The sequence below is a fragment of the Triturus cristatus genome, chromosome 3_1, assembly GCF_964204655.1.
Source record: "Triturus cristatus chromosome 3_1, aTriCri1.1, whole genome shotgun sequence".
In the NCBI taxonomy this organism is placed as follows: domain Eukaryota; kingdom Metazoa; phylum Chordata; class Amphibia; order Caudata; family Salamandridae; genus Triturus; species Triturus cristatus.
The window spans coordinates 172,251,687-172,273,428 of record NC_140583.1 but is presented as its reverse complement, the minus strand read 5'-3'; the positions used below and the strand labels follow the sequence as shown (position 1 = coordinate 172,273,428).

At 44.1% G+C, this 21,742-nt stretch overlaps 1 long non-coding RNA gene across 1 annotated transcript in view; it reads left to right on the top strand.

The window, feature by feature from the left end:
• LOC146859885 (uncharacterized) overlaps positions 1–18,863 on the top strand; it is a 384,601-nt gene extending 365,738 nt beyond the window's left edge. The window contains exon 7 of the long non-coding RNA XR_014979064.1: positions 18,710–18,863. This is a non-coding gene — a long non-coding RNA (uncharacterized LOC146859885). The remainder of the gene's footprint in view (positions 1–18,709) is intronic.
• The last annotated feature ends 2,879 nt before the right edge of the window (positions 18,864–21,742 follow it).

The following is a 21,742-nucleotide window of genomic DNA, read 5'->3' as shown; positions in this document are numbered from 1 at the left end:
GACCAAGGTGGTGATTAAAAAGTAAGGGAGAGGGATTCAGGAAAAAGAGGGGAGTAACCTGTAATCCCAAAAACAAAGGAAAAAAGGAAGGAACACGGATTATTCGTGTCCTTGACGTCGAACCCGTAAAAGTCTGGGTCCAAGCTGTGCCGGGTTTTGACCATCTGGGGCGGGGGCTACAGATCTGCCCCGGAAGTTCCAATGCGGTAACCTAGGGTGCCTCCAGAGTCGCCGGTGTTGTACCTACCCAGTTATTCTTGAGCACCGCCAAGTCCACTTTCATTTTCTTCAAAAGGGATAAACCGGACAGTGCCACAAGATAATTTTCCCCCAAATGGATTATTAATAAATCAGGGAAACCTCTAGCAGAAGACAGCTCAGAGAGCATAGGAAATAAATCATCCCACTTCATCCCCCTTTAACCCCGCCATACAACTTCATGTCCCTTGCTAGGCAAACCAAGAGCTCGGCCATAAATCTGCTGTTGGGCGAAGCTGGCTGACCACTTTACAAACGAATGGCCCACTATCCATGTCCGCCTCTTTGATGATAATGAACTTTTAACACGACCTGGCGGGAAAAAAACAAAATTAGTCCACATAGTAAATAACATCTCATTTCCTTACATAACGTGTGCAGCAATCAGATTTCCATCTCCCAATCTTTTTAATGTCATCCAAACCCCAACCCAATCTGTAGGCTCCAGTCGATGCCCCTATCCGAAAAGAGTGAGTCCCAAAAAGTGCAGGGTTTTTTCCCAACAATGACAATGTTTTACATAAAACTGCCAATAGTTGTCCACTAGTAATTTTACTCCCATTCTTGTGAATGAATATGTCCCCATGTTGTAGGCCTAAGGAAACAAAAAATGACTCCCATTCCTTCACTGGACAACAATCCTGCACTCCGCTACCCTTTAAAAAGATACAAGTGCCTCTACCCAGCTGATCAGTTTTTGACTTCCTCAAAAGAATCCTAACCTTCCCACCTTGCACTTGAACATCCTCTACCTGCATGCCCTTCTGATCTCGCAGACCTAACAACTCGGAAACTCCAAAAGCGCCAAAAAACAGCCAAATCATACAAAGTCTAAAATGTGAAACCTCCCACAAATCATAACAGCACACTGTTAACTGCTTTAAAATTTGTTGCAAAATGTGAAAAGTGATTGGCTCACGTAACTCCAAAGAAGAAGAACGTTCCCTCCCCAGACCCTTCAACATACGCCTTAATAAAACATCCCCCGTAAACTCCTGTCCCCACCACAACTGACTCTAAAACGAAATGCCGGCCAATTTTCCTGAGATTATTGTATGAGATAACCCCAAATTGACCAAATGCAAAACAAACCGTAACATAACCTCTCTGATACCCTCTGTAGAAAGAACCATTTTGTGAAACTTAACATAACTTAAAAACTCCAACCAGGCCTGATGATAACTGCGTCTAGTAGAAGGGGCTATAGAATTTTCCACCAGATCAATGATTCTCATTCCCCCAACGCCCAGATGTCTTTCGGGATCGAAGTTTTGCAGCCATCCGCCCCCCGCGCCAAACTGCGAAATTTCTGCCAATTGAATCGAGACAGAGCATCCGCAATTGAGTTATTAACACCTGGAATGATTCTCGCTCGAAACACAATGTTTAATCTGAGACTTTGCAGCATAAAAACACGCAACAGGTGTAATACACGCACATCTTTTGCCTTTTGCTTGTTAATTAGCTCCACAACAGCCATATTGTCAGTATGAAAAAGAACATTCCTATCCTTAAACTCCTCCCCCCAAACTAAAACAGCCACTATGAGAGGGAACAATTCAAGAAAGGCTATGCTTCGGCCCTGTTGTAGCCAATGTGGAGGCCATTTTTCCACACACCAACGACCCTCCCAAAAAATGCCGAAGCCATGCGCTCCAGAAGCGTCTGAAAAAATCTGAAAATGCCAGATGGTGTCATCCTCCACAAAATATAGAGAGACTCCATTAAAATCCTTCAAAAATTGCAGCCAAATTAGTAAATCCTCCTTAATCTGCTTGGTGAGCCTAATCCTGTGATGAGGAAGCAATGCCCCAGACATCGCCATCCCCAAGCGTCTACAGAAGGTCCTGCCAGCACGCACCACGCAGCAAGCGAAATTCAAATAGCCCAAAAGACACTGAACCTGCCTGAGCTGAACTTTTTTCTTGTCAATGATCTCCAATAAAAATGACCTAATCTCAGTCACTTTAGCCGCCGGCAACCTAGCCATCATAAGTTCCGTGTCAATTTCAATACCTAAGAATGTAAGTTTAGTACCTGGACCCTCAGTTTTTTCCCGAGCCAAAGGAACGCCGAACTCCTCAGCCAATTGTTGGAAAATGTTCCGGCATCTGTGGCACTGATGTGACTGAGCTTTGCCAATAAACAAGAAATCATCTAAATAGTGACATACCTGTTTGTGACCACTTTTTCCCGAAAAACATCACTTGAGAAAAGTACTGAACATTGAGTAAAAGAGTGCACATGACACCGAACAACCCATTGGGAGGACTCTGTCTATGTAAAAAGAATCATTGAAAAACATGCCCAATAGCTCAAAATCTGATTGGTGAAAGGGCAGTAAACGAAACGCTGACTGGATATCACATTTAGCCAGTTCCGCACCACTCCCAGCTGTGCGTACCATCCTCAGGGCAGCATCAACGGACGTATAAGACACATTGGAGTCTGACGGGGAAATGAAATCATTAATAGACTGGCCCTCCGGCCACGATAAGTGATGGATTAGTCTAAATTCACCTGCCAATTTTTTGGGAACCAAACCCAATGGAGATATCATCAAATTCTTCAAAGCACAGTGCTTAAATGGACCTGCTATCCTGCCCTCCTGTATCTCCAAATCCAATTTCTTCTGCACCACTTGAGGCAACTCCTTCGCCGATTTTAAATTGTCAGACCATCTATTATAACGGGGACCCTGATAACCTATCTTAAAACCCTCCTTGAAACCCCAATAGAGTTTTGAAGCTGATTCCGTATCAGGATACCTTTCCAACCACTGTGTCATGACCGATAACTTAATTGGGGTATGAGCCCTTTGAGATAAATTGCGGAAAAGCTCCCCTACCTCTTGGTGATTTTCCCTGATCCCCAAATCTTTGGTTGGCAAAACACTGAATGATGGCATGTTTCCCACCACACTGAGAACATTCGTGCTTAAGCCTGCAAAATTGCTGATGCAGGAACCTCGATTAAAGTTCCAACAGGATCTTGTAACTGGTAGTTGTCCTCTTCCCGCAACACCCGCCCCAAATTGGGCGGGGCAAGGCAGAAAGGGCCGATAAGTAATTGGAAGCCCGCTTGCAGTATGCGTTGTCGCAGGTGTCTGAGACGAGGACATCCACTGAAGCCACAGTTCCTGATCCACATCCCCCCAAGGCTTATCATGGAAAAGACTTACTCTAGCCCTAAAATCCTCATCATAGTTGAGCCATGCGAACCCCCCGGACTGTAAATGTGCTTTGCGTATGATATCGATATACTTAAACATTGCAACAGCCCTGTCCTGATGTTTTTCACAATAGACGCTTGCATAAATGAAAAATGCTGCCGTCCAATTTTCGATATTTTTTGGGACCCTAGGACGCCTCGAAAGCTCCCACTCTTCTTCCTTGGACCCCTCCTTTGCTTGAATATCCCTATGAAGGGGCTTGAATACGTCTACGAATTCGTGGTCCCAAATCCTCTTCTTAGTTTTCTCAGCCAAATGCGTACCCAGGGGCATGGACAAACCCATGTAAGGTAATTTTTTAAGCATGGGGTGAATGGCACCTGAAACTTGCCCAGATGAGGATTCAGACCCATCCAAGACCTGTTTATCAGTGCTAACCTGTTTATCAATGCTTGTCGCCTTATTGGATCCCACAGCACCTGAAACCACTCCCACCTGTTCTGCAAATTTACCAAACGCCTCCCCCGCCCCGCAACTCGAACCGTCCTTCACTGAGTCATCACCCCCCCCACCGAACGTACACTAGGTTTGTCTGTCAAAGGTTGCGGCCACGAAGACCACCACTGAGGCCTACCTGATGTCAATTGAGTAGCCCGCTTCTGGAACTCCTGAGGATCCTCTCGCCGTTGTTGCCCCTGAAGCCGTTCCTGCTCCGCTGTCTTGCCCGCTCGTGACCTCTGAAAAATACTAGCAACAACAGTTGACCCCGACCCCTCTGTAACCGCTTCTTGCTCTTGACGCATAGCTCTTGCATCAAAATTCCCTTCATCAAATAGAAAACCTTCATGTATATTTTCGTCCACCAAACCTTGACCAGCATATTCATCAGGTATGACCAAATCGTTATTACTCCCACTCGGCATTTCCCCGTCTCCCACCCCGCCATCATAACAAACCCAATTGGTCAAAGCAAAATCCGCCTTTGATCCACTCTGTGACACCACACACTTACCAACAACCGCGCCATGCTTCGCCTTCTTGTACTTGGACACGCCCGCCGCCATCTGCCGGACCTTGTAGGATGAAGACTTCCAGCCGCTCGTGCCAGACGCCGCTACCAACTTACCACCATCCAGAAACTGCGTGGCACTTCCCGTTGCCGAAGATGGAGTGGCATGATCCACCCAGACCCATTGCCCTCGACTTGGCCCTAATGCAGAGTCAAAAGAAAACTGTGAGAAACAAGGAGGAGAACGAGATTCCGGAAAAATAGATTCAAATCCTGAAGAATATCCAGGAGGTTCAGAACGTGACGTAGGGTATATATTGTGAGACAGTGAGTCAGCACCATCCAATTCCTGAACCTCCTCAAACGCTGAGTTTGTTAAATCAACAGCTAAAGTGTTGATATTGTCTTGTAAATATGAGTTGACATACTCTCCAGGCGGGCCCCTAGGCACTGGGGCCAAAAGCACCTCAGGAACAGCTCCCTCCCCTGCAGTACCCTGCACCGGAGCAAAATTATCGTTCGTACTATTGTGCTTTCCCGCTGCCAAAATTTGCACCCCCTCACTGTCATCACCACTGTCACTAGAATAATCCACTAAAACAGCAGAGCGTCCCTCAAAAGACACAGGAGGCGCAATATTAATGGAAGACATTCCTTGAAAATTAGCAATGTTTGTGAGCACCTTGCCAACGACATGCATTCTCTTAAAAGCTGATGTAGGCGCCGGCAAAACCAAATTTTCCTTTACCCCAATGTCATAATCACCCCCCCTCCCCTGCTTGACAGGGAACTTGGTGTAGTAAGTCTTCTGGAGGTAGTACCACCCCTGCCCTGTACTCTCCTCCTAGCACGCCCCATGCGGAGAGAAGATACCGCCCTCAACTGACCTGAAGACTTGTCAGAAAGTGAGTGACATCTGGTAGCCTGTGGCCTGCTGGCTCCGCTGCAACGCACCACACGACCTCTATGTTGCAGCGTCGATGTTTCCACCTAAGCACGACCCATAGCCCCCTGCGACCGGCTCTTCGCAGGTAAACAAGCTGCCACTGCTTTCAAAACTCCTTGAGCTGCCATCCTCTTCGGGCGTCTCCCCACTGGCGCTAAAACTGTTGAGACACCAGGCTGCAATAGATCCTCACGACCTGCATCATAAATAATGTGCAATGCCTCCTTCACAGCCTCTGACTCTGCCATCCTGAAGCAAAGCCTGAAGACAAACACACCAAAATTAGCAGAAAATGAGGAAAAATTGGCAAGGCTTGTGTCACAAAAACAACAGCCTCCCAATCTCCTCACAGAAAAAAACACTGTTTTCCCTAACTGCAGCCTGCACTGCTCGTGCTGCTAAGTCCCGCCCCCTGCCTGCCTAGAGCCCTCACGCGCTGTGTGCTGTTCCACCGCGCGAAGTTTCCCAAGGGGACAGCTGCTCGTGCACCGATCCCCTTGGGACCCCATCTTACAAGTAACAGAAAAGTAACGCAGGTGTATGCGCTACTTACATGTTCAATATTAAAGTAATTCTGTAGCAGCCACATTCTCAGGCTGTTGTAGGCACTAAGTACAGAACTGCCTTAATCTTCTACTATTTTAAGGAGCATCTTGTTAGAGTCTATGAAGTGGCTCGCGCTGCTTTACAAATACTTATAAACATATGTTTACTGTAAAGTCATGTCGGTCACAATACAGCGCCAGGTTCGGCCTGCATGAAAACAGCTGATGTAATCGTCGGGACTTTTTGCTACATTTTGTTTTTAGCATGGAATTTAGCAGAAGGCATTGCGCAAGGGTGCCATTGGAATGTGGCGGACACAGCACATGTCAGGGAAATGAGGGACATTGCGCCCCGGGCCCCCATCCACATAGTGCATGTTTAATTTAGGCGCGATTAACTGTGAAGACGACTATTCTCTAACAAGCTGCTCTGAGTAACTTCACGAGACAGCCAGATCAAAGCTGGTGTTGTCAAAGATGTCACTTGTCACTGCAATCTAGCATCAGCCGCAGCTCTTAATGACCAGGGAGGGGCACGTGCTCAGAACCTGCACAGGCCCCAGTGGGCATTTGTCCCGGAGCACAGGGGGACATGGTGTGGGTGCGAGGCGGCCGCACTCTTAAAAATATCCAAATGAAGCCTTTATAGCGCGCATACACTCAAGGTTTCTTGGCGCTGCCAAAACATTCTGGGAAAGCATTTTAGTACAACTGGGAAATTAAACCCCAGCATTACAGAAGTTGGGGCTAGAGAACAAAGGGATTCGGATCTCTTCGGCACAGCATACTAGGATAGATGCTTCTGAGGCGAAGAAGGGATAGTGAGTTCCAGATTGTAGAGTCCAAGGGGATCTTCACAGTCATTTATGAGTGAGGAGGAGGAGGAGTCTGCCAGGACCACTTCATGCACTCATAAATGGCAATTCTCAAAGGTGTGGGTGGTGCTCTGTTGATTATGGTTTCTAAAAACAACAATGGTTCCAGGCAGAAATACAGCATAAATTGACAAAAACGAAATAAAATGAATGAAAATAAGGGAAGAAACGGTGCCAGATGACAGAATTAGGCAAAAAAAAGTCAAAGTCATTATTCAGTAATATTATACGAACATAAAACATTGGCTTCCAAGGTCACACCAGACAAACAGATACATGCAATATTCAGTGTAAAACAAGAAAAACAGGCAGAGGGTATCACAATCAGTTGATTGGTTCACCATTAGCAGAACCTAGCAGTCAACGTTTTATCCCATCTGCCTGTCTTGCGTTGACGGCATTTCGACCAGTGTGATTTAGTGGGTCATCATCAGGACAAACAAATTTGGTCCACAAAGACAAAAATAGTGCTGGCCTCAATGCAAATCTCCCTACTATCCGGAAAGCATCTCGGGGGAGACATTTTGATAGATTAAATCCTTGCCCAGTTTCCTGTGCCTTTGGCTCAGCCCTTGAGGTTCCTGCGCCACAGGCTCCACGACCACGTGCCAGTCACCGTAAACTGTTCCCATGCCGTTCTCCTGTTTCTCGCTTACTGCCTCCCGAGTACCCGTCACAGGACCTACTTAATGGCCAAGCAACCCTCAAACACTTGCAAGCAGACAACCACTGGCTTTTGGCCTGCACTGCATGCAGTTGATCTCAAAGGTCCTGGTTGCACTCAGGTAGACTTACTGACTTTGCCAAAGAGTCACAACACCAAAATATAATAAGTAAACCTATTGTCATCTTTCTACAAAAATCACAAATATTTTTAATCTAGTGTATAGTTCAGTAAATCACGCAAAGCAATGTTAAATAATAGCGATTATAAAAAAATAATAATGTTTTAATAAAAAAGTCTGTGAATCTTTTTTTTAACATTGTTTTTATTATTGCATTTTGTGTACTGAAAAATGTTAAAAGAAAGTCTCAGAGACATATTGTTTTCTTTTTTTTTAAATATAAACCAACATGTTTCTGAGTCTTTCTTTTAACATTTTTCAGCCCACAAAATACAATCATAAAATAAAAACAACCACAAAAGGGCTTGCACTCCAGGTGAAAAGCATTGAGCTCCAACAAGGAGTGCTTTAAAAGATATGGCAAGCTCACTTTAGGTCATGGATTTAATGACCCAGGGAGCCGCTGGACTCCCTGCAGCCCCCAAAAACATTGAAAAAAGGTTTGGTGGGGCCCCTTGCTATGCTATGGGCTTCTCTTAGCAAACAAAATATAACAAATAAAGCCCTTGTGGGGCATTATGGGGAGCTCCCTCAAAGGAGCAGTGATTAATAAATGAGCAGCACCTGCTACTCATTTATTATTGGCGTTTAGAAAAATATATATCTATTGTGGGTGCCTCAGAACGGGATAGTTTATGACCTGTTTCTCATTCAGTCTCTACGAGGATAACCCACTCCCTTGAGTCTATGTGGCACTCCTGCTTGTTTGTCATTCTTCTCTCTAAATGATTAACAACGTCCCACAACCTTTAGTATTCTTTGTATGTGCCGCTTCTTTGAGCTTCACCCACAGGGTATTCTGTGCTGCTTGTTCCTTTATTCATAGCAGGTGCTTATACTCTCACCTAAGGGCCTGAATGAGCCTTTCCCTAGCTATTTTACAACAACACTGGTTTAAAACCTGCAAAACTTTGCACGTCATGTTATAACATTAATTATCATACCAACTGGGGCAATTGTGCATGTTTAAGCTCCTCTCCATTGTTAATACTGGCTGAGACCACAGGAGTTTTAGTTAATGGATTATTAGATCATACATAAGCAATACATCAAAGTTAGTGTTGCCTGGGGCATTAAGAAAGGAAGATCCATATCCTATCATAATTGCACTAAATACAGGAAATTCATTGAGCTATTTCTCTTCATTCCATCGAATGTTTCTCCCATTGTTGAGGGGGAGAGGCTCAGGCCCACACTCCTTCTGGCTTTTCATACTAGATCATGGTTGGGTTCCAGCATTGGCCTTTATACTAGCTAAAAGGGGTTCATGATCACTTTCCACCCTCTTAGTAACTTCCATATCCTCTACATTTCCACAACATTCTAAGTTTACTAGGAAGTAATCAATTTGTGATGCCTTTCTGCCATTCTTATAAGTCACCTTAGCTGCGCTGTCAGAGGGAGTGCGTCCATCCAAAAAACAAAACCAGTAGTTTATGAGACAAGATGGAAAAGGCTTCCCTTTCTTGGTGGCCTTTGTCATGCACATCACTGGTTTGGGGACACCTATCCAATAATCCTCAGCCAGCACCTCTTCATTGACGATATAGTCTGTTGGGTAAGTGTTAAAATCCCTGCATGCCAGTTCTAAATAAGTACCGCCTCTGGCCCTCCCTTTCTCCCTTATACTTTGAATATACTCAACAAAATTCCCCTGTATCGCCTGTACCTAAGGGGACCACCTAGGTGGAATATATACATACAAGACATCAATAATACAGACTTCTTTGGTGGCTGTAGTGAGCCTAACATGCAATAAATACATTGGAGGAAAGCCGTTTTTAGGTCTCACCTACGCAGCACACATGCACTGCATAGGAGACCTTTAGCCGTTGTTCTACTCTTTTTCGAAGCACAAACTTGTGCTTGTGGCGGCATCCACCTTGCGGGAGCGAGCAGGAGCGCACCACAAGCACAAGTATGTGCTTTGAAAAAGATCAGACTGCTCTCCCAAGCGCGCGCTGCACGCCTTTTTTTTTTACTTTTAGCGCGAGGCGCGCACGCTTGTTTTCCCTTCTTACTCCATTTGCACTGCTGCCCGCCGGGGTTTCCTGCATACACATCACCAGAAACATAGTCTGGTCCATGGCCTTTCCCCCATTTCACAACAAAAGAAACATGCTGCCACATTATCCAATAAAAATGTGTTGTACCCGCTCCTATGTTTGCGACATGATGAACCAGTATTGGGTAAAGCCAATAGACCTGGCAATAAAGTGCACATGTAAAGACAGGCATGCACAAATGCTGTTTGCACCTGTTACCACATTAACGCCAGATGTTCCAGAAGTGCATGCATAGTGGTACTGCAAGTGTGCAAGGCATATCGCCACTGAAGCTGTTGATCACTGTTGGAGTCCAGGCTTTCTGCACATTAACTCAGCACCTGAGTGATCACCCCTATTAACACCTGTGTCCGTGTGTCCTGTAGAAAACGTTTGCCCTCATCACTGTCCACCTCAGGCAATGATCGCAGTACACTACAGCTAGACCATGAAAGAAGCTCTCTTACTGAGTGCTGTGCTATCATGGTGCTCCTCAGATGTAACAGATGGGTGGAAATTGGCTAGGCTTACCAGGAGCATGAATGGCAGTGCTGCTTAGGGTAGAGTATACATACTGCTTAGACTAAAATAGGAGGGAACACTGTGCTGCCATGTGTTTGATAGAGAGGCATAGCACACAATCATCATTTCCTTTGGTTTTTGCTTTGTTCGCCATAAGTTGGCAGGGTATGCTCAGACGTGAGTCCCTTGCTCACTTTGCCACTGGATTCAAGCAAGCCTGGCTGAAGACGGCTGAAATGCCAGAAACCGGTCCTAGGAAGATTGTTTCCGGTCCAGGGAAGACATGGCTTGGCAGTTCGGGCTGGACTGTTCCCATGAGGCACAGGGTCAGACTGATTTGCATATGGCTATGTCTGAACTGGGGTGGCAGAGTGGGCTAAAGAACGGTGATGGATTAAACCCAGATCAGTTGACTGGGGATGAGTGCTTGCAATGTTCAACACTCCGTCCATCATTTCCTTTGGTTTTTGCTTTGTTCGCCATAAGTTGGCAGGGTATGCTCAGACGTGAGTCCGTTGCTCACTTTGCCACTGGATTCAAGCAAGCCTGGCTGAAGATGGCTGAAATGCCAGAAACCGGTCCTAGGAAGCTTGTTTCCGGTCCAGGGAAGACATGGCTTGGCAGTTCGGGCTGGACTGTTCCCATGAGGCACAGGGTCAGACTGATTTGCATATGGCCATGTCTGAACTGGGGTGGCAGAGTGGGCTAAAGAACGGTGATGGATTAAACCCAGATCAGTTGACTGGGGGTGAGTGCTTGCAATGTTCAACACTCCGTCCATCATTTCCTTTGGTTTTTGCTTTGTTCGCCATAAGTTGGCAGGGTATGCTCAGACGTGAGTCCCTTGCTCACTTTGCCACTGGATTCAAGCAAGCCTGGCTGAAGACGGCTGAAATGCCAGAAACCGGTCCCAGGAAGCTTGTTTCCGGTCCAGGGAAGACATGGCTTGGCAGTTCGGGCTGGACTGTTCCCATGAGGCACAGGGTCAGACTGATTTGCATATGGCTATTTCTGAACTGGGGTGGCAGAGTGGGCTAAAGAACAGTGATGGATTAAACCCAGATCAGTTGACTGGGGGTGAGTGCTTGCAATGTTCAACACTCCGTCCATCATTTCCTTTGGTTTTTGCATAGCACACAAGTCCCCAGACATTGGAGCTGCTGTGTATGTGCAGTAGGTGTGCTGGAACAATACGAGGAAGCAGCTCGTATCTGTGCTTCAGAAAAGCTATTGAGAGGGGAGGTCTTGTGCCATGTTTGGTGTGGGCGGTGCTGGTCTCCATATCGGTAAGATAGCAGTAGTGATCCTAACACAGCAACTCCACCTCCTCTCTAACCACTTGGCCGAAAAAATATTGCTGCAACAAATCATGTAACCATAGCAACCATGGATGAAGGCACAAATGCACTGCGTTTCTTCCATCTATGTTGCTGCAGGCGCTTCTGGCTCGTCGGTGGGACATCTACACACTCATCCACTGTGGCTATTCATAAAACTACAAAGTTCAATTCGCCCGGGGGCGAAAGGAGGTGCTGATGGCAGGGTAGACAGAGGTGGGGTTTCAAACACTGTCTGTGGGTGCCACTGGTTAAGAATTGCAAGAGGAACTAGCTTCTCTTTACATTTGCATCAATGTAAAAGCAATATGCTTAATGTTGAAGTGCACTTGTATTCTCTGTTTTTGCTATCACAAGTCTAACAAACAGCTAAAGCTGTCTTAGGCCAGACCTAACAAGCATTGGCATAACCAACAGTTGATGTTGTTGCACCAAGGATATTGTTCTGCATAACTTAATACTTATAAGGTCCTAAAGGCGAGACCTATTGGCTATGCCAATGCTTGTTTGCAATGTGCCTGGCTATGAATTTTGGATCCTGGCTCTCCTGGCACCTAAGGAAACCTATACATTTTTAACACTAAATACCCAGAGGAATTCAGGATGGGGTGACTTGTGTGTCTCTCCTCAGGTTCTGTTACCCAGAAATCCTTGCACACCTCAAAGTTTGTAAAAATAACAACCTGAATTTCCTCATATTTCTGTGAAGGAAAGTTCTGGAATCTGTGTAGAGCCACAAACTTCCACACACCCAGCATTTCCCCAAGTCCTCCAATAAAAATGGTACCTCACTTGTGTGGGTAGGTCTAGTGACCGTGACAGGAAATGTCCCAAAACACAATGTGGACACATCACATTTTTCCACAGAAAACGGACCCTTTCCTTGCAATGTGCCTAGAGGTGGGTTTTGGACCCTAGCTAACTAGGCCTAACCACACAAGTGAGGTACCATTTTTATAGGGGGACTTAGGAGAACACAGAAGTGTTATTACCAATTGACTTTCTTTGCATTTCTACCTTCTACATGTAAGACAATGTGTAAAAAATAAGTCATTTTGAAAGATTTTCTCGAATTCACATGCTTGTATGGGTAACCACAATTTCAGAGATGTGCAAATAACCACTGGTTCTAAACTCTATATTTTATTCCCATTTTGGAAATATATAGGTTTCCTTGGTACCTATTTTTCACTCTTTATATTTTACGAAATTAATTGCTATATAGTATACCTGGTACACGGTGAAAAACCTCTGCTATACTCAGCTCAGTTATTAACTCTAGACACCTTGGGTTCTTGGTGAACCTACAAGTCCTATGTATCCCCGCAATCAGAAAGGTCCAGCAGACATAACAGTATATTGATTTTAATTATATGCCATACTTAGAAGAAGTTATAGGTGAAAATGTTGCCACAAATGGCAGTTTGTAACAACTTAATTTCAATATTGTTTTATTTCAATTGTTAGTATCTATAGAAACATCTTGAAGAATTTACACAAATGACCCCTTGCTAAATTCAAAACTTTTTTCTATATTTCAGCAATGTCAAGTTTTTTTAGATCCATTATTGCTTTCACACCCATTACTACTACTTACCTTGGTTGAAAGCACAAAGAATTTGGAAAAATGGGCTATGTCCCAGTAAAATGCCAAAACTGTGTAGAAAATGTTGGTTTTCTGACACAAATCTCCCTGTTCCTAAAAGCTGGAAATATGGTGATGTTAGCACCACAATCCCTTTGTTGATACCTTTTGCAGGGAAAAAAACAGACTCTTTCTTCTGCAGGACTTTTTTTCCCAGTCCCCCCCCCCCCCCAACAAAAAAAACCAATAATTAACTGTATTTTGGCCAGTTTCATGGCTCCCTCTAGACGAATCCACAAACCCTAGGTACCTTTAGAATTCTCAAGAGGTTGGAAGATAAGGACGCAATTTTGGTATGGATACCTTATGTGGACAAAAAGTTACAGGGGCCGAAGCGCAAACTATCCCAAAGAGCCCAAAAATGGCTTAGCACTTGCAGGTGGGGGGGGCTTGTCCCTATAATATTATTTGTTTTATCTAACATTCCTATCTTTATTCCTTCTTTTTCTTTAAAAAATAATAATTATTACTTGCTAAATACTTTCCTCTGGACCAATTAAAAAGGTTTGTATATTTCTTCAAAGACTTATGTGTTCCAAGTATTTAAGAGGAGTTAATTTCCAAATTTGCATGCCTATCGTAGTGCTTTTTTTTCTTAAGCAAGCTACATCTTTTCTCAATGCAGACATTACTATTCAACCTCCCATCTGGGTGGATATTGAAAGTTTTCTTATGTATCCTTTTTCTTTGCAACAATTTCTCTCTTTCTCTCAAAACCCTCTTTCTCTTTTGCTTCCTATTTTATAAAATGCTTGTAAACTTTTACATCCAATTTTTATACTTCCTAGCAATTCTAGAGCTCAATTCTTAAATTCTTTTATTTCCCACAATAAATGGTTTACATTGAAAAACAGAACTATCTTTTGGAAAGCTTGGTAAGTGAAAGCTCTGAAATGGATTTTGAAAATAATTCTGGTCTCTTTCACTATAGTTAAACAATGATTCTGCCTTTCCTCTACTTTTTTAACTGAGTATGGTTCTTTAATGTCAGTTATTCACTCTGCTTATATTAATTTATTAGAAGATTCCTCTCCTATTGAACCCTTGGCTTATCTCTCTTCTACCTTATCTTCCTTCCCTCACAGATTCATTATAAACTTGTGACTCTGCCAGGAATTACAGTAAAGATTGATGTAGATACTTCTCTTTGGAATAAAATGTGGCTAAAAATGTGGAACTCTTCAAGAGCAGCTAATGTTATTCAAACTTTATTCTTTATTTACAATCATATGATCCAATATAGATTTTGTAGCATCATTCAAAGATGCCCACCTATATAACACCTATTTAACCATATGTGTAAGGCGCATTTTTAAAATGGAAGCTGCCTCACTAACATTTATATTTCATCATTTCAATCCTCTCTAACTAAAGGATGGCTCTTCTAAAAGGATGGCAGTCCCATTCTAGAGAGTCTTTCACAGAGCCACCCAAGCCACGAGAAAATGAATACTGGGAGCACTATCAACATGGACTCCTCTTGATCAATTTCAAAACACTTTGTGCTAGCCTCCTGAAGAAGCATGCCAAGAATGGTTACAGCAGGATGCAAATCCTTGCGACTCACACTGTGGGACATATTTACAAAGAAATGGCGCAGTTCTGCTTTCTCAATGTTCCTGCGCATTTTGGCTGCCTAGTGCAATATAGGCACCTTAGTGCCAAAGTGCAGGGGTACCTGCTTTGTGGCCAGAATAGATTCCTGCAGGATGAGGTAACTACCTAAAAAAAACTCTCCTTCAAGCCTATTTCCACTTTGTAGTGTGCTGCAGAATGCAGAGGAAATAACGAGGAGAAATAAAGATATTTCTCATCCTTATTCCAGCCTCAGGCAGGAACACCATTTTGGCGCAAACCCATGTCTTCATATCCTTGTAAATATGGGTTTGCGCCACCTTCGATGGGTGGATGCAAAGGAACGCCCATGCTCCACCCATGGAATGCTCACCCAATGCAAAGTAATGAAAGGAAGTTCAATGCACTGTGTTATGTTACCTTTTTCATACAAAGCCATGCAAAGAGATTTTGCATCAGATCTGCATCCACAAAATAATGCACATCTGACACGAAATCTTAGTAAATCTGGCCCTATATATGTCTCAATTATAAACTCTTACTCCAAAAAAGACTGAGAGGACACAAAGATTTTACCTACATTGTTGCCCTGCACTGCCAGCAGTAACTCTCCAGCACCAGAGAACCTCTATTCACACCTCTTTGATCTCCAGAGACACACAGAGCCTAGTGGAAAGATGAGCATTTTGAGGCTAAAAGAACAACGTAAACCTTCAAAGGGTGTTCCTCCAGCCTGAATAACCAGGCAAGATTATACAGTAACATGTTTAAATTAGGTCTGGGCAAAATGTTAATTATGCAGGATTAATCATAGCAATTTCAGTATTTTGTGTTACTCTTGTCCGGTGAAATTACAGAACATGATGTGATTAGGCCCGTGCTCATCACTTAGACTAATTTGGAGGGAAAATGCCTAGCCCAGGAGCACAGCAATGGAGCGCAAGCGACTTCTGGATGCTGCTGTTCACAATCTCTTGCATTTAGTAACAGTTTTTTAGTGCATAATGCATCCTCAGACCCATTTTGGATGCAAGGGTGCCTTTTGTGCTAAGGAAATAGAGCTAGATGTAGGGCTACGGTCCTCACATAATTAAGTTGTAATTCTGCGTAATTACACTGCAGCAAATTAACAAGTTATGTGTAGACCTAAATTGAATAAACTTTTTATCCTAATGAAATGAGCTCAGCCCTTGTTCACCCCACCTTTATAAACTCTGTATATTTTTCTGATTCACCTGCTTTGTGTTTTCTTAGTATTTCAAAAGGAACAGGGGTCCTTTAAGTGAGGAATGTCATAAAACAGTCATACATGGAGTTGTAATAAAATCTATGTATGTCATCCAAATAGAATATTTAATTTACATTTATTTAAGTAAAATAACAAAACAATGCAGTGGGAAGACAAACTAAGGAAAAGTCACATAAGACTTTAAAACTCAGGCATATCAAAGTGACAAAAGTGAGAACACAATGGTTTTGGCCACAAACTGTAGCCAGATGGGTCTTTGCATTGGTGCAATGTCCTGTGATTCTGGGCAAATCACTTAGGCCCTCATTACGATAGTGGTCAGATGTGCATCCGACCGCCAATGCATCGGCATGGAGACCGCCCGACATGTAGTCGGTGGCCCCACCCGCCTTATTATGATCGGAAACATGGCTATTTCAATTGAGGCTTGTACTGTGGACCGGAAAAGGACCGCAGCACGAGCCACAAGTAAAAAAGGCATGCTTTCAAACATCCATGCACCGTGTGCAAGACTCCTTCTGGTGCCTGGCACAAAGTGTATGGATGTTTATGGGGGCACCATATGTGCCCCCCTGGCCCCATAGTGGAGGCCTACAGAGGACGGGGCCCTGCTAGGGGCCCCCAAAGTCCCTTTAAGTCTGCCTTTACATGGCGATTGGACCGCCTTGTAAAGACAGAGGGAAAATGGAAATCGTAAACACTATGATGGTGCCTCTGCAGGCACCGACCCCATTCTAAGGATTACGCTCCGACCGATACTCCGACAGGCTCCTCGAGCCTGTAGGAGACATCAGATGGTCCCTCTGCCCGCTGCAGCCCGATCAACTGCATCGTAATGCGGCAGTCGGACAGCTATGCTCGATGTCGGTGGGCCCACCGACATCGGAATGAGGCTCTTAATCTTCTTGTACACTTGGACAGTGCCTGGATACCTTCACAGGTAATAAGGCGCTCTATATATATCTACAAAACAAACAATTTACATATTGGAGTCAAGGTACCATAGTCAACGACGTTTAGCTCCCTTTATTAATTGTAGGTATCATCATCAGGACATAAAGGGTTACGACACATATGTAACACTATACCAGCAGTAAAGTTAGGATTTTGTCTTAAGTCTGTCTTAAGTCTGTCCTAAGTTTGTCTTAAGTCTGTCTTAAGTCTGTCTTAAGTTTGTCTTAAGTCTGTCTTAAGTCTGTTCTAAGTCATACTTAAGACAAAATTCTAACTTTACTACTACTAAATGCCTTCTGTGAATACCAAAAGTAGTACGTTTAGGATGTTGTCTTAAGTTAGTTCTGTGAATCGGGCCCTATATGTTAATGTTTTATGACATTCCTCACTTAAGAGACCCCTGTTCCTTTAGGAATACATGTACCCCTGGTCCCTTAATATTCCTAGGTGTCCTTTGTTTCATATAAATATTGGGATCTCTTAGAGCAGTGTATAATCAAATTTTGGCTGCAAAGTTAGGGAATGTTTCTTTTTGAAAGGATAGCTGCTGTTTGCAAGTGCACACACTGCAAAGTTTAATCTCTAGTCCCTTCAAACAATGACTGGTCGAAGGTGGGCAGTACTACTCAGCAGCTGTTCACTATTCCTCACTGCCCGAAGTCCTGCCCAGAGACTTCCTGCATCACAAAATGCAAGTTGCATGGTTTGTAGGTGAGACCACTAAAGAGATGGTAACAGGGCCGGAATAGGAACGCAAATGGCCAAGGCAATTGAATCCGACCGGGCACCAGGGGGGATGTTCATTTGGAAAAATTGCAGCGGCTTTTGTTACAGGGTGCCAATAAAACCAGCCCCCGGAAACAATCCCCCCCACAGGGGTCCAAAACAGCCCCCACCCTGGCGGCCCACTGGGGAAACACCCGGTTTCTGCTACGGTCAGTCCGGCCCTTAGTGGTAAGAAGGTGTTGAGCAGTGCACTTCCAAAGTGAGTGGCACTTCTTTACTCATTTAAAAACAAACATTGACAAATTTAATAGGCAAACTAGATTTTGTGAGAGGAAAAAAAAATAAGAAAATTTGATAACTTTTCACTATAGGAAACTCCTAATTAGTGGCAGTTTTTTCATTGAAAAGTTCTCAAGTATATACATTGTAAATATTTACCATTGAAAGAGCGCCACGGTATTCTGAAATTTGTTGGGGTGCATCATATTCACTGTTAGTCCGCACCCACATATTAATCGAAGTAGTATTAAGATGTGACTTAGAAATGTATCGCTAGAGTTGTTTAACATCGGGTTGATTAGAAATGAAACCATGCTTTTCATGAAGAGTAATGTCGTAGATCACTGAAAATGTATTTTTTTTAGTTAATGCGTAGTGATTGATTTTCATGTAATGGAATGTATTAGGTTAATTGTGCACCACATTAAAGTTATACGTGTAATCTGCTTACTCACGTATCAAGGAGTAATGAAACTAATGCTTATAGTGTGATTTAGGAGTGTGTTTAACAGTGTAAAGGCCTGATCGCATATACGTTTAGAGAGAACGGCCTGTTCATTTCTTATGTTTGCTAAATGTTGTAGGCCGAAAATGATTTCCCTTGGTAAATGCTTTGGGTTTCAGGAGGATGGAAAATCTTAGAAAAGTGAAAAGTTTTTCGTTCCTATGTTTCTGTTGCAGGTGCAAGGACATTTAGCTCGTTAGAGTGACTATGTCTTTGTTTTAGGAGTTAGGATGGTACGAGAAGCCAATATGGGAGTACATTGGAATTTACGGATGATACTTTCAGCAGAGATGGTGCCTGGGATCCAAGGTCAAGCTAACCGTCGTTGGATGGAGTACAAGTTTCACTGGAAAAGTACTGGAAGAAGACCTGGCTGAAGAGGTATGCCGAAGGGCGTGTTCTACGTTTTTGGGAATTGGATTAGGGACAGTGCCCCGAGGGTGGAGCAGTTGAGGTTTAGATAGGGAGGTAGAAGGAGCGTCTTAGAACGAGCTCTGACTAAGTGAGTGTGCTTCTAAGGAAGTCTTCACTTCTTACACCTTTTTACTCTCTTGCCTGGGAGGGAAAATGCTAAGTAGGGATGTCACCTTAGAGATAGTGTAGGGATAGACTAAAAGTTTTTCTTTTAGGCTAATGACTTCTAATGTAGACACTGGACTAATTATCGCATTTCTGATGCTATTGGAATTGATTATTCTTCTTATTCAGGATAGCTTGATTCCAGTGGCACAGTGAGCCCAGGACTCACGCTATCCTGGCTGAAGAGGGGTGAAACCCCGAAACATGTCCTAGGATGCTTGTTTCCGGTCCAGGGAGGACCTGGCTTGGCAGTTCGGGCTGGACTGTTCCCATGAGGCACAGGGTCAAGACTAATTTGCATATGGCCAGGTCTAAACTGGGGTGGCATTGTGAGCAAAAGAATGATGGATTTAACCCAGATCTCTTGACGGGGGGTGAATGTTTTGATTTGTTCTGCATTCCGTCCATCAATTTTGTGTCTTTTCCTTTCTCGCCCTAAGTGCGTCAGACGTGAGTCCTGGGCTCACTGTGCCACTGGAATCAAGCTATCCTGGCTGAAGGGTGAATGTTTTGATTTGTTCTGCATTCCGTCCATCAATTGTGTGTCTTTTGCCATCGGATGGTGAGCAGCGGACGACAGCAATTGATGGGGATTGATGGAGAGTAGCGGTGCGGCTGAAAGCAGCATTTTGTGGAGGAGTGAGTATGAATAGGGTGATATGTTTGCAGATTGCGGTGTTGATTTGATTGTGTGATGTCTTGCGGAGATGGAGTGAGTGTTGAGTGATTGTGAGATCAGGCTGTGAGCGCGCGCAGCCCGGGAAAATCTTAGGCTCGACGAGTAGCTTAAGTGATTGTGGTGTAGAAGACACCCAAGGTAGATTTTGTTGACCATTGAAAGGGGATAATGAGACATCATCGATTACCCAGACCGAGATAGGGGGAGCGAATGTGTGAGTGCGTGACTAATCTACGCTGGTCGTGGGTTGTTGTATGTGGAACATTGAGCGTTTTAAATCAGTTGAGGCGATTGTCCGGTCATTTCGCGGACAGACAGTTGCCACTTGAGGTCAACAATTTCGAGAGACTGTCGGAGGCAGTCAGAGAAGTCATTGTCTGGTCGTTTCGTGGATAGATAATTACTTCAGAGTGTGAATGGGATGAATGCAAGAGTGAGACGCGAATTGTGAAGGAGGGGAACTGCTGCGAGCGGAGGAAGTGGGACGTCAGAAGGTGTCGTGCTGCGATAGGTCAGTTGGTGTGAGTCGCGCTGCTATTGGTGGATTGACATCAGGAAGTGTACGAAAACATTGTGCGTGATCAAAAATGTGTTCATCCTGAAATGTTTTAAGATTTTCCGAGAAATATGTAGAGGTGACAAACATGTGGTTACTCGAGGGGGAGACGAAGCCCCTCCTAAGGTTACTCCGGCGCATTATATGGCAAGGAATGTGGGATTGCATACTATAATTTGGCTTGAAAATTGGCACAAAATGACTCATGGCAAGGGAGCACTGGCTTTCTCATGATATGGTACTTTCAGATTGGAGGTGTTGTATCAGTTGAAAACTGTAATGTCTTTGTTGCGACCTCTGCCGAGACCAACTCAGTTTGAGGCATTGCATGCATGGATCAGAGCAGCGTATGACAGGAAAAGAGATCGAAGTCAAGAAAGGGTGAAGAAGTCAATTAAGGCATTCCAGGATGCAAGGTGGGATGTGTTAGAGAAGAAGTGGAGAGTTGAAGCTATCGAGGAAGACAGATTGTACCCACTATTGGAGAAAACAGACAGTGCTAAGACAAAGAATGTAGATGACGACAGTGATACAGATGACAGCCTAGTAGAGAGGTTACTGCCCGAGAGACCACCTCCATTCAATCCATATTCCTATGAAGGGAAGTCGGCTCAAGCAGAAGGGACTAGTGGATTACAGACTCTGTCAGAGGTGAGAGTAGTAGGGAAAATCTCGACAGGAACTGAGGACATGAAAAATCAGTCTGTAGCAAGCACAGAGGTTGGGAGAGGTGTGAGGTTACCGGATGCTTTAAAGGTATCGGTTACCATTAGACCCACTGTTTCAGTTTATGACCCAGATCAAGAGACAGTTGGTAGTCTAGCACAGTCAACCTCAGGATCAAGGAGTGTGGTTGAGGGAAATGGACCAGTGAGTGGAATGGAACAGGCTCCAAAACCTATACAATGGAGGCAGCCACCACAGACTCCTCAAGGGGACAGGTGGATGTGAGATCAGTAAGACCAAGGTCTTTGGCCGAGTCAAGATCAGATCTGAGGATGTGGGCACCTCCTGTAGGGAATCAGTGTGAAAGACCCTTAGAGAGTGAGGAGCAAGTTAATTCAGGGAACCGATCAGTCTCTATGGATATGACAGGAGAGAATAGACTGCGAGAACAGGACTGCGACTATGACGAACGGAATGGGCAGCTTGTCGAGAAATACTGAAGGGAGCCCTGAAAGGGAGGATGTTAGATGTAGTAAGGTTGAAAGCAGAAGTAGATGAAATAATAAATGGACATTTGCCTCTTGAAAGGATATACATGTATGAACAAGATGAGTTACTTTTTGTAGCGAAGGATGTGACTCGCAGGGCAAGAACTGCCCACGAGAAATTGTCAGAGTTGGCCAAAAGGTATGAGGTGGATCTGTCTAAAACAAAGTCATTGCAGGGAAGCCATAGATTGCAGTATAACAACCAAGAATTGGAAGAGAAAAGGGTC